This window comes from Petaurus breviceps, unplaced genomic scaffold (assembly GCF_028583685.1).
Source record: "Petaurus breviceps papuanus isolate PSGF00001 unplaced genomic scaffold, PetGlider_PUasm1.0 98, whole genome shotgun sequence".
Classification (NCBI taxonomy): domain Eukaryota; kingdom Metazoa; phylum Chordata; class Mammalia; order Diprotodontia; family Petauridae; genus Petaurus; species Petaurus breviceps.
In genome coordinates this window covers 4,821,535-4,832,304 of record NW_027187460.1, presented here as the reverse complement: position 1 = coordinate 4,832,304, position 10,770 = coordinate 4,821,535, and positions in this window count along the sequence as shown.

The following is a 10,770-nucleotide window of genomic DNA, read 5'->3' as shown; positions in this document are numbered from 1 at the left end:
ATTTTTTTGCCTGTTTTCCCATTAGATTATGAACTTTTCCAGGCAGTAATTGTTTTTAGCCTCTTTTGTATCCCTAGTCTTAGCACAGTACCTGGCATATATTAGGTGCTTAATAAATTTTTATTGATTAACCGACTGTTTCTGGTCTGCTAACCATGCAGTAAATAGTAACGTCTTTGGTTGGCTGTGGCTGAGTAACCAGAACTGAGTGTGCATTCAAAAGGCTCTAGGAGGAGAGTGCCTTTCTCTCTACCTAACTTCTTCCTGGTGGATGGTGTTTGAAAAGAGACAGTGCTGTAAGAGAGTGCTATCTGGGGTTATAATGAGAGTGTCCAGCTCTTCAGAATGATCCGGGAGGTTTAAGTCCACTAAGCTGCACATTTTCAGAGCCCCTAGATTATGCATACTGATCTTTGACTTCTCAAATGGAGCTTCACTGGCTTCCTGGCCTGCATCCAGGTCCAGAGCCAGGCCTTTGTTTGATTCTTTGAGGTTTCCTTCATGGAATGCCCTAGTCTTCCAGCCTTTACCCTTGGAGGGGAGCGGGGGAAGAAGGGGAGAACAAATTATTGTATATGACTATCGTTCTCTAAGAAATAGAGATGGGTTTCAAGAAACCCTAGAAGACTTGTATGAACTAATACAAAGTGAAATGAACAGAACCAGGAAAATAATTTTTCTTGTTTCAACATCATTGTGAAAATGAGTAATTCAGAAAGATTAAAATGCTCTCAACAACCATGATTCTGGAGGTCTAATGAAGAATGTTTCCACCTCCAGAGAGGTGATGGCCTAAAGATGTTGAACAAGACTCCTATTTTGGGTGTGGCCAATATGGAAATCTGTTTGACTATGCAGGTTTGTTAGGAGGGTTTTGTTTTTCTTTTCTTTTTCACTGTCTGTGCAGAAAGGGGAAGGAGACAGAAAAAAAAAAATCAATGCTTCATAACTGAAAAAAGTAATTTAAAAGAATTAGAAGGAAAAAAAGCCCCTTCATGTGTGATTCTACTCTGTGATTGTAATAGCTGAATTGTAAGGGTAGAGAATCACCTCCTTCCTCCCTTACATTTCTAAATGTTTATAGATTTTTTTTTGGTGATACAAGCTGTGAATGTTTTGTATAAAATACACCTAATTGAATTATACTTGGAATGTTCACTAATTGTTCTCATTTTGGGGTGACAGATTTGGAATGCCTTCTGTGAAGAAGATCACTGTGAAGAAGATCAGGCTTATACTGAGAGGAATCTGATAAAGTATTTTGCTGGTGGTTCCTGTTGCATTATGATGGGTTTGAGAGCATTTTTATGGATTTTATCCAGCCCCTCTGTTCTCTAATTTTGAATATTCGCTCGAACTTTTCATGTCCTTTGATATAACTGACATTATGTAGTGCTCCCTCAAGGTTAGTCCCACTCCCACTCACAGGTTTCGTCACCCAGGGAACATATGTATAAAGTAATCTAGGCATCAGTACTTCTATATCTAGAGCTCACGTGTGAGTTTCCAGTAGTATAATTACCTTGAGGAGTTAGCCAGTAGACACAATTAAACTCAAAGCAAATGACATCCTAAGAATATTAGCCATGAAATATTTTCCCCAGAAACCAGAGGTCTATTCACCTAAAGCTATACACAGGGTCAGTGGGAAAAGTGGGCAGACACATAGATCATAGAGAGGCATACTGAAATGTAGGGGCACACAGAACCAGCCAACTGACATCTCTATCATTGCATGATGTCCTTTCTCTTCTGATGGTATCCTCACACTGCTCCCCCAGGCCATGACATCTCTATACCTCAACACTGGATGACTAGGGCTAACTGGACCTTGGCTCCTTAAGCACCTTTAGGGTCTTGCCTTGACTGATGGAGCCTGTTTCCATCTTGGTGCAGTATTTCCTACTGGGCAAGACCACTGAAAGACATCAGGATCAACTGGGGAGGATAGGACAGAAAAATCTCCGGGAGGGAAGCAATTAGATTAAGTTCACACAGTTAATGACACAGCTAGCAGGATAAGAGAGTAAAAAGAACACTAGATTTGGGATGAGAAACTCTGGTTCTGCTCCTAACTTGGTATGTAACCATGGGTAAAACACTTCTCTTTGGGTCTCAGTTTCTCCATCTATAACCCCATCTGAGGGTTGGACTAAGTGATCTGTAAGGTGCCTTCCAAATGGTGTTACGGAAATGGAATTGGTTTTAGTTGGAGGCTCCGGGTTCAGATCTTGGTTCTTCTGTTTACTACATATACGGCCTTGAACAAGTTTCTTTATCTGTAAATTGAGGGGCTTGTCCTAGAGAATTTCTAAAGTAGGTTCTCCTCTCCTCGTCCCCTCCCCCTGCCTGCAATCTCTAAATCATCGATCCTGTGATCTTGAAGTTCTCTTAGAGTAATGAGGCCCTCATTTTGACTTTGCTCTTTATTAACTCAACTTTTCTTCTAAACCTACCCCTGCTAGTCCCTGTTTCTGGTAAGAGCACTGCCACTTTCCCAGATACCCAGGTTCAAGGCCTAGAAGTCAAACTCAACTCTTTAGTCTCAATCAGTTACCAAGTGTTGATTCTACCTCCACAGTGTCTCTCCAATGTATCTTCCTTTTCTCCACTCATACTGCAGCCACCATATTTCAAGAACTTGCTACCTCTGGCTTGGACTAATGCCTATGTCTCCCATTTGGTTTCCTTGTATCTGCCCTCTTCCATCTCCAACCCATCCTGCACATAATGGTCAAGTTTATATTCCTAAATTATAAGTCTTCAGTGGTTTCCTATTGTCTATCAGATAAAATAGAAATGACTATTTTTGTTATTTTAAGTGCTTTGCAATCTTGTCCCAGCTTATCTTCCCAGACTGATTACCGATGATAATACCTCACACCAATTAAATCCTAATTAGATGGGCCTATGTACAATTTTTAAAATTTAAATTAATTAATAAATAAATTAGTTAATGAAAATAAATTAATTAAATTTAAATGTATTATTTTTTAAACTATATTTACTGTTTACATAACATTCTACCTTTCACTTTTGCTTTTAGCTCAAGCTGTCCCCAGGCCTCTCTAATGCTCTCTCTTCCATTTATTTCTTGGAATCCTTAGATTTCTTCAATACTCATCTGCAGCCTTCTTGGAGTCCCTCAGTTGTTAAGACCTCTCCCCTCTATCTATTCCCCCTCCCCAACTCCAATCACTTTGTGTTGATTTTGTATTACCTATCCATGAACATAGTGTATCCTACCAATCAAATACACATTCCTTGATGATAAGGTCAGGCTTGCTTTTGCATTTACATCACCAGACTCTGGCACTGTGCTTGGTACATACTGTTGTTGTTGTTCAGTTGTGTTCAAATCTTCATGACCCTGTTTGGAGTTTTTCTGTTCAAGATACTGGAGGGGTTTGCCATTTCCCTCTCCAGCTCATTGTACAGATGAGGAAACTGAGGCAAACAGGGTTAAGTGACTTCCCCAGGGTCACACAGCTAGGAAGTGTCTGAGGCTAGATTTGAACTCAGGAAAATGAATCTTCCAGACTCTGGACCCAGTTCTCTATCCATTGTGGCACCTAGTTGCCTTGGTACATAGTAGGCACTCAATAAATACTTCTTGTTGATTGATAATGTCTGACAGATCCTGGGTAGGTCCCTTCACTTATCTAGGCCTCTGCCTCCTTATTTACAAAATGTACGAGTTGGATATGAGAGTATCTAAGATCCCTTTCCAGCTCAATAGTCTATGGACCTAGGTGTCCTGAATCCCAGGCAAGGGCTCTTTCTACTTGTTCAGTGATGGAGTCATGATTTTTCTGTTTCTTTCTTTCTTGGGCTACATACTACCAGTTTGCAGCTCATGCCCCTTTTTTTCTCTGAGAGAGGAATGTCCTTCCCCTGGGCTGGGGAGAAATGTTCCCTCCCAATCAGGGATCTAAGCCTTAGGAGTTTTGAGCTGAGTCCCAGAGTACGGATGGCCTCTGTCCTTCAGTACCACTTCTGTGGGAATGGACATAATCTTCTGGCTAGAAATAGCCATGTCCCTTCAAAAATAGCACTGTCCTGGAAAAAGGAAGGGGTGGGGAGGAGGAAGGAGATAAACTGCTAAACTGCAAGCAATTTTAAGAGACTATATCAGGGAGGAAGGAAAGGCATGAATATGATTTAACCTCTCAGATGATGGGCTTCCAAAACATTCCTCTATTACCATGCCTCAATAACCTTTCCTTGCTAAAGGTCCACGTAGTCAGTCCATGCCACCCTCAACTACAAATTTTCAACATTTTTTTTTCTTGAATAACTACTGTGTACTAGAGGCTGGTGGTATAAAGACAAAAGTGGCATGGGCCCTGCCCTCAAGGATCCTTCGCTCTTATCCTTGCTTAACCAACCACAGAATATTGGGATTGGAAAGGGCCACAGGCAGCATACAGTCTAACCTGTATTCGAACAAAAAATCTTCTCTAAAACATCCCCAGGAAATGACCTTCCAACTTTTATTTAAGGTGGTTAGGTGGTACAGTGGATAGAACACTGGACTTGGAATCAGAAAGACTCCTCTTCCTGAGTTCAAATCCCACCTCAGACACTTCCTAGTTGTGTGACCTTGGGCAACTCATTTAATCCTGTTTGGCTCAGTTTCCTCATCTGTAAAATGAGCTGGAGAAAGAAATGGCAAAACACTCTAGTATCTCTGTCAAGATAACCCTAAATGGGGGTCACAAAGAGTTAGGCATTACTGAACAGGAACCTTTACTCCAGGGAGATCTCCAGTGAGGAGGGATCCCACTCCTTGATGAGGCAGTCTATTCCACTTTTGGGGAGCTCACAGATCTCTTCTTACTCTTATTAACTGCCCCACACTCCCACCCCAGGTCCTTCTCTCAACTCTGTCAATGTCTTTGGCACCTAAGTATTGTCCCTCCCAGAGAGTCTCTTTTGATGGATCCCTGTTCCTCTTTACTTCACCTTCTGCCTTCATCCTTGGGCTATATATAGGTGGTTCAATGACTAGAGTGTGGAACCTGCACTCTTATTTCTGGCTTCATTGTTACTACCTATGGCAGCATCATTGACCCAGTCTTCCATATTTGGAACTCTGTTATTATTTTTGACTCTTTCTTCACCACCAATAATTGAACTAATATTTGAACCCGAGTTTTCTAACCTGAATCCAGGGTACTTTCCACTACACCACACTGTCTCTCCTATTATATTGTCTTGCTCATAGTTGGTATTTAATAAATGTTTTCTGAATGAATTAATTCAAGAACTCTCCTCATTCCCTCCCCAGTTGACTTGGCAAGATTCTTTACTTCACAATCCTGGTGGAAATATTGCCATATCTCCAGGACACTTTTACTCCATATTAAAGGAGTTTACTACCTAACTTAGTCTTTGTCTCCACTTTAACCTTTGCCCCCCTACTTGGGTATGTCAGTATATCCAATTTTCTAATTCCCATGACCTCACAGCATTTGTTGCTTAGTTGTTGTAGTTGTGTGCAACTTTTTGTGACCCCATTTGGGATTTTCTTGGCAAAGATACTGGATTGATTTGCCATTTCCTTCTCTAACTCATTTTTACAGATGAGGAAACTGAGGCAAACAGGGTTCAGTGACTAACACAGGATCACATAACTAGTAAGTATCTGAGGCCAAATTTGAACTCGGAAAGATGAGTCTTCCTGACTTCAGGCCTGGCACTCTATCCACTGTACCACCTAGCTGCTCTCACAGCTAGGCGTGGTCATACCATTGATCTCATCAACAGCCACAAATTTTCTATCTTCTCCTTATAGAAGTATGAAATTCCTCTGATTTTAACCTTGCTGCTTTTCCCTTGATCCCCCTCTTCCTTCTTTGGGAGTTTGTCCCTACATTCATCCCCCATTTTCAGTCTCTACTGGTTTCTTCCCTGCTACTTGAAAGTATATCATAATCTCCATTTTTTAACAAAACCTTCTTTTGACCCTGCCATTCCTTTAAGCTATTGTCCTAATTTGCTCCTCTCTTTTACATTCAAACTACTAGAAAAAAAATTGTGTTCACTGACTCCACTTCCTCACATCACAATCCTTTTTCAACCCTTGGCAATCTGACTTCTACCCCCATTTCACTGAAACTGTCCTCTCCAAAGCTATCAGGGACCACTTAATTGCTAAATTCCAGGGCCATTTCTCAGTCCTCATACTTCTTGGCCTTTCTGAAGTTTTTAACATTACTGACCATCCCCTCTCCTGGAGACTCTCTCCTCTCTGGGTTTTTGTGATACTGCTTTCTTCTGATTCTCCTTCCTGTCTGATTTTTCCTTTCTCAGTATCCTTTGCTAGATGATCAATCATTTTCCACCTCCTATGTGTGGGCTCTGTCCTGGACTAGGTCCTTTACACACTCTCTCTTTGGGCCATCCCATCAACTTTCATGCATCATTTAGGATTTCCATATAGATTACTCCCAAGTCTACATATATAACCCCTTTTCTCTGGAATTCTGGTCTCATATCACCAGCTATCTGCTGGATGTCTACTTGGACACCACTTAGAAATGTTGTCAAATTGTCCAAAACTAAGCACATGATTTCCCCTCCCCCTCTTCCCTCCTACCCCCCAGCCTTCTTGCTAAGTTCCCTTTTTCTGTAGATTGCACCAGTCATCCTTTGGGTCAAAGAGATTCCTAACCTTGTGGTCATCCTCAATTTTTTGCTCTCATCCTCTGGTGTGATTTATAGCTCCTAGACCTCTGGTGGCTTATTCTTCTGACTTTTCCAAGCTCTTGGGAGGTCCTTGAGAGTTGGGGTTGTCTTTTCCCTTTTTTCAAATCCCCAGTGCTTAGCCTAGTTCCTGGCACATAGTAGGTGCTTTAAAAATGCTTGTTGGCTGACAAGGTCGTAGCCATCTTCATTATTCCTTCACCTAAGAGCAGGAAAGAACAAAAGAAGTAAAGAGCAGAGGTGTCATGATCAACAGAAGACAGACAGACCCATTTGGTCAATTAATGCCCACTGTAGGTTTAGCAGCTACCCATAAGATACTTTCTTCACTACATGGTAAGCAGAAAGAAAACAGTTCTAAAATACCACACTCCCCCAACCTCCCCACACCCCACCAAAAAAATCATGTCAAATCCCGTTGAATCTACCTTCACAACATTCTGGAATCTTTTCACTTCTCTCCCCTGGAAGAGCCTCTTTAGGCCCTTATCACCTCTTAGGAGGTAGCACAGTGCTAAATTCAGGGTCAGAAGCACTTGAGTTTGAATTCTTCCTCAGATATTTACTCTCTATATAACCCTAGGTCAGTCACTGAACTTCTTTGTGCCTCAGTTCCTGCATCTGTAAAATGAGGAGATTGGACTTAATGGTCTCTAAGGTCCCTTCATATTAGTATAACTATTTTGAAATAGTTTGGTGTTCAAAGTCCTTCATAATCTGCCCTTCCCCTAACCTTTCTAATCTTCTTACACTTTTGTTTAGTTGTTTTCAGTTGTGTATGATTCTCTGTGACCCCATTTGGGGTTTTCTTGGCAAAGATACGGGAGTGCTTTGCCATTTCCTTCTCTAGTCCATTTCACAGATGAGGAAACGGAGGCAAACAGGGGTAAGTGTTTTGCCTAGGGTCACACAGCTAGTGTCTGAGGTTGGCTTTGAACTCGGGAAGATGAGTCTTCCTGACACCAAGCCCATTGCTCAAATCACTGTGTACCTAGCTGCCTCTTACACCTTCATGGCACCATGTATTGTTTGATCCAGTGAAAATGGCCATCCCACAAACAAGATATTGCATCTCCCAAAGCCGGGAATTTTCACCAGTTCTCCCCTCTGCTTCCTGGCAGCCTGGCTTTCCCGCCTAGTCCCACCTAAAATCCCACCTTCTACAGGAATCCCCTCCTGTAAAGACCTCGTGGTCTTTAATGCTAGTGCCTTCCCTCTGTGAATTGTCTCCAGCTGATCCTGTCTATACCTCATTTGTACATAGCTGTTTACATGCTGTCTACCCCATCAGACTGAGCTTTTCAAGGGCAGAGATTGTCTTTCCCTTTTCTTTGTATCCTCCGTGCTTAGAACAGTGACTGACTCATAGTAGGTGCTTAAATTTTTATTGACCAGCTACCGTGTTTCCCCGATAATAAGACACTGTCTTATTATTTTTTTGGACAGAAAAACACCAGAGGACTTATTTTCAGGGGAGGGCTTATTTTAATGAACATTGACAGCAATTTTAATAAACAGGTAAATGTGAACAAAAAAATGTACCTTTATTCAATAATGAATTCAATAAAGAACAGGATGATGCGCTCACTGCTGCAGCTCTGATTGGATGCAGCTCGGAGCGCAGTGTGCGTTTCACGGTGGGGGGGGGGACGGTGCATACAGAGGGTACCGTAATGTAGCGTGTAGCGCAGGGGATCACCTTCACTACAGTAGCAATCTCAATAGGGCTTATTTTCGGGGGAGGGCTTATTTTAGAGGAATCTTACACAGTAAGGGGAGGGCTTATTTTTGGGATAGGTCTTATTATCGGGGAAACACGGTAGGAGCAAGGGCAAGTGGCAAGCCTATTTCTGGTAGCACCTAATGACTTGGAACGGAAGAGTCCAGTTCTCCCCTAAATCACCTTGGTCTGCGAAGAAAATGGACTAAATCCAAAACCTATAAAGCATTTAGCCCTTCTAGTTCACATCTGAATGTGGTATAGATGGATATCACTCCCTTGCTTGCCAAAAATGTCATCTTAACTGCCCTGAAGATTCATTGCTGGGGTGCACCCAATAGGTCAGTCCTCCCTAGGATCAGTTGCAAACAAACTCTTTTGTGATCTGTGGTTCCTAGATATCTAGAGGCTTGTTTTTCTGACCTTTCCAAGCTCTTGCAAGGTCCTTGAGAGCAGGAACCATCTTTTACTTTTCTTATATCCTTAATGATTAGCACAGAGCCTGACAATAGTAGGCACTCAAGAAATGCTTGCTGACTGACACAAGGTCATAACTATTTCCCTTATTTCTTTACCTAAGAGCAGGAAAGAACAAAAGAGGTAAGTCCATGATCAGCTGCCTTGAAGATAGACCCATCTGGTCAGTTGATGCCCACTGTAGGCTTAGTAACTATCCATAAGGTCCTTTCTTTACTACACGGTGAGCAGACAAGAAACCGTTACAGAATACCAGGGTTTACACATGCTCTGAAAGGAAGAACTAGGACTCTCCATTTCACATCCCCAGACACTTGCAGAAAGGGCCTCACTAAACAAGTGTGACTCACTGACCAGGTTCATACCTTGCCTCAGGCTGACCACCGCCTTCCCCCCTTTCACTCTACAATGTTAATAGGATCTTAATTGATCTCCCTGCTTCCAGGCTCTCTTCTCTCTAAACTATCCAATGCTCAACCACCAGAATCAGCTTCCTAAAGCACAGGTTCAGACATGTCATTTCTCTTCTCCAAAAGCTCCAGTAAATTTTCTCTAAGAGAAAACATAACCTTCTCAGCCTATCATTGAAACCCCTTCAAAATCTGGCTCAAATCCATCTTTCTAGACTGTATTCTCCACACTACTCTCCATGCACACGATAGCCTAGACAAACCAATTGTGCCCTATATTTGACATCCCACCTCTCACTTCCATGCCTTTGCAGAGGTACAAACCCCTTCCTGGGCTACATTTCCTCCCTGACCAGAGTCTTAGAAGCTCTTCTTCCCTCCCAAAAATCAACTCAAGAACCACTTTTTAGTCTTTCCCAACCTACTCATACCAATTACTTCATATTTATTTACTTAGCACAGTGCCTGGAACATAGCAGACGCTCATTGTGTTTGTTGACTGATGGACTTGATATATATTTTGTATGTTCATATTCACACTCTTATTATTTCTCCTCAGTAGACTATAAGCTCCAGACCAGGGCTAGTTTCCTCTTTGTTTTCACCTTCACTAATACCTGGGAATAGTGACTGGCACATAATAGGTACTTTGTAAATGTGCTTTGAATTGAACTGAGAAATTTTTTTGTTTTGTCTTTGTATCCTTGGCCCCTGGCAAGGTGTCCTGACCAGAACAAATGGTGAATAAATAATTGTTCTATTGGATAACTGATTAGGAGGAGAGTTAGCAGATTAGATCAAGGCTTGGACTTGGAGTCAGGTGACCTGGGTTATCAAATTACTTCAGTGAGGTAGAGCAACTAACTTAACTTTTATTCAATTTACATTTTGTCAGTGATGAATAAAATCAGGAGACTTGATTTCTTGGCCTCCAGGTTCCTTCCAGTTCAAAGTCTAGGAATCCATGATTCAAATTCACTTGGATCAATCTGTCACAATCCAGAAATCTTCCCATGGCCCCAGGCTAGACTGAGCAGTCTCGGGGTTCTTTACTTAGAGCTCAATGAAATTCTTGTAAAAATATTTGAAAATTGTATTTCAATACAATTGGTTTCCTTTTATGATCTGTGTTTTAATTAAAAAACATGCTGGATAGAGGTCTGTAGGCTTCACCAGCCTTCCGGAGGGGCCGTGACACAGAATGAAGGTTGAGAACTTCCAGTTTATGAGATCAGAAAGCGATGGTCAACTCTCATCATGGAGTCATCTATACCCTGCCACGTCTCTCTCAGGAGCCCAGTGTCCTTGATGTCTCTCTTCCCTTCCCCAATCCCAACTTGTTCTCTACTGTTAGCTGCTGAGACCTTGGGACGATTTTAAGCCTCTCCAGACTTTTTACCTCTTACTTCCGACATCACATTCTCTTCCATCCAGTGACATAGGGTTCCTTGCTGT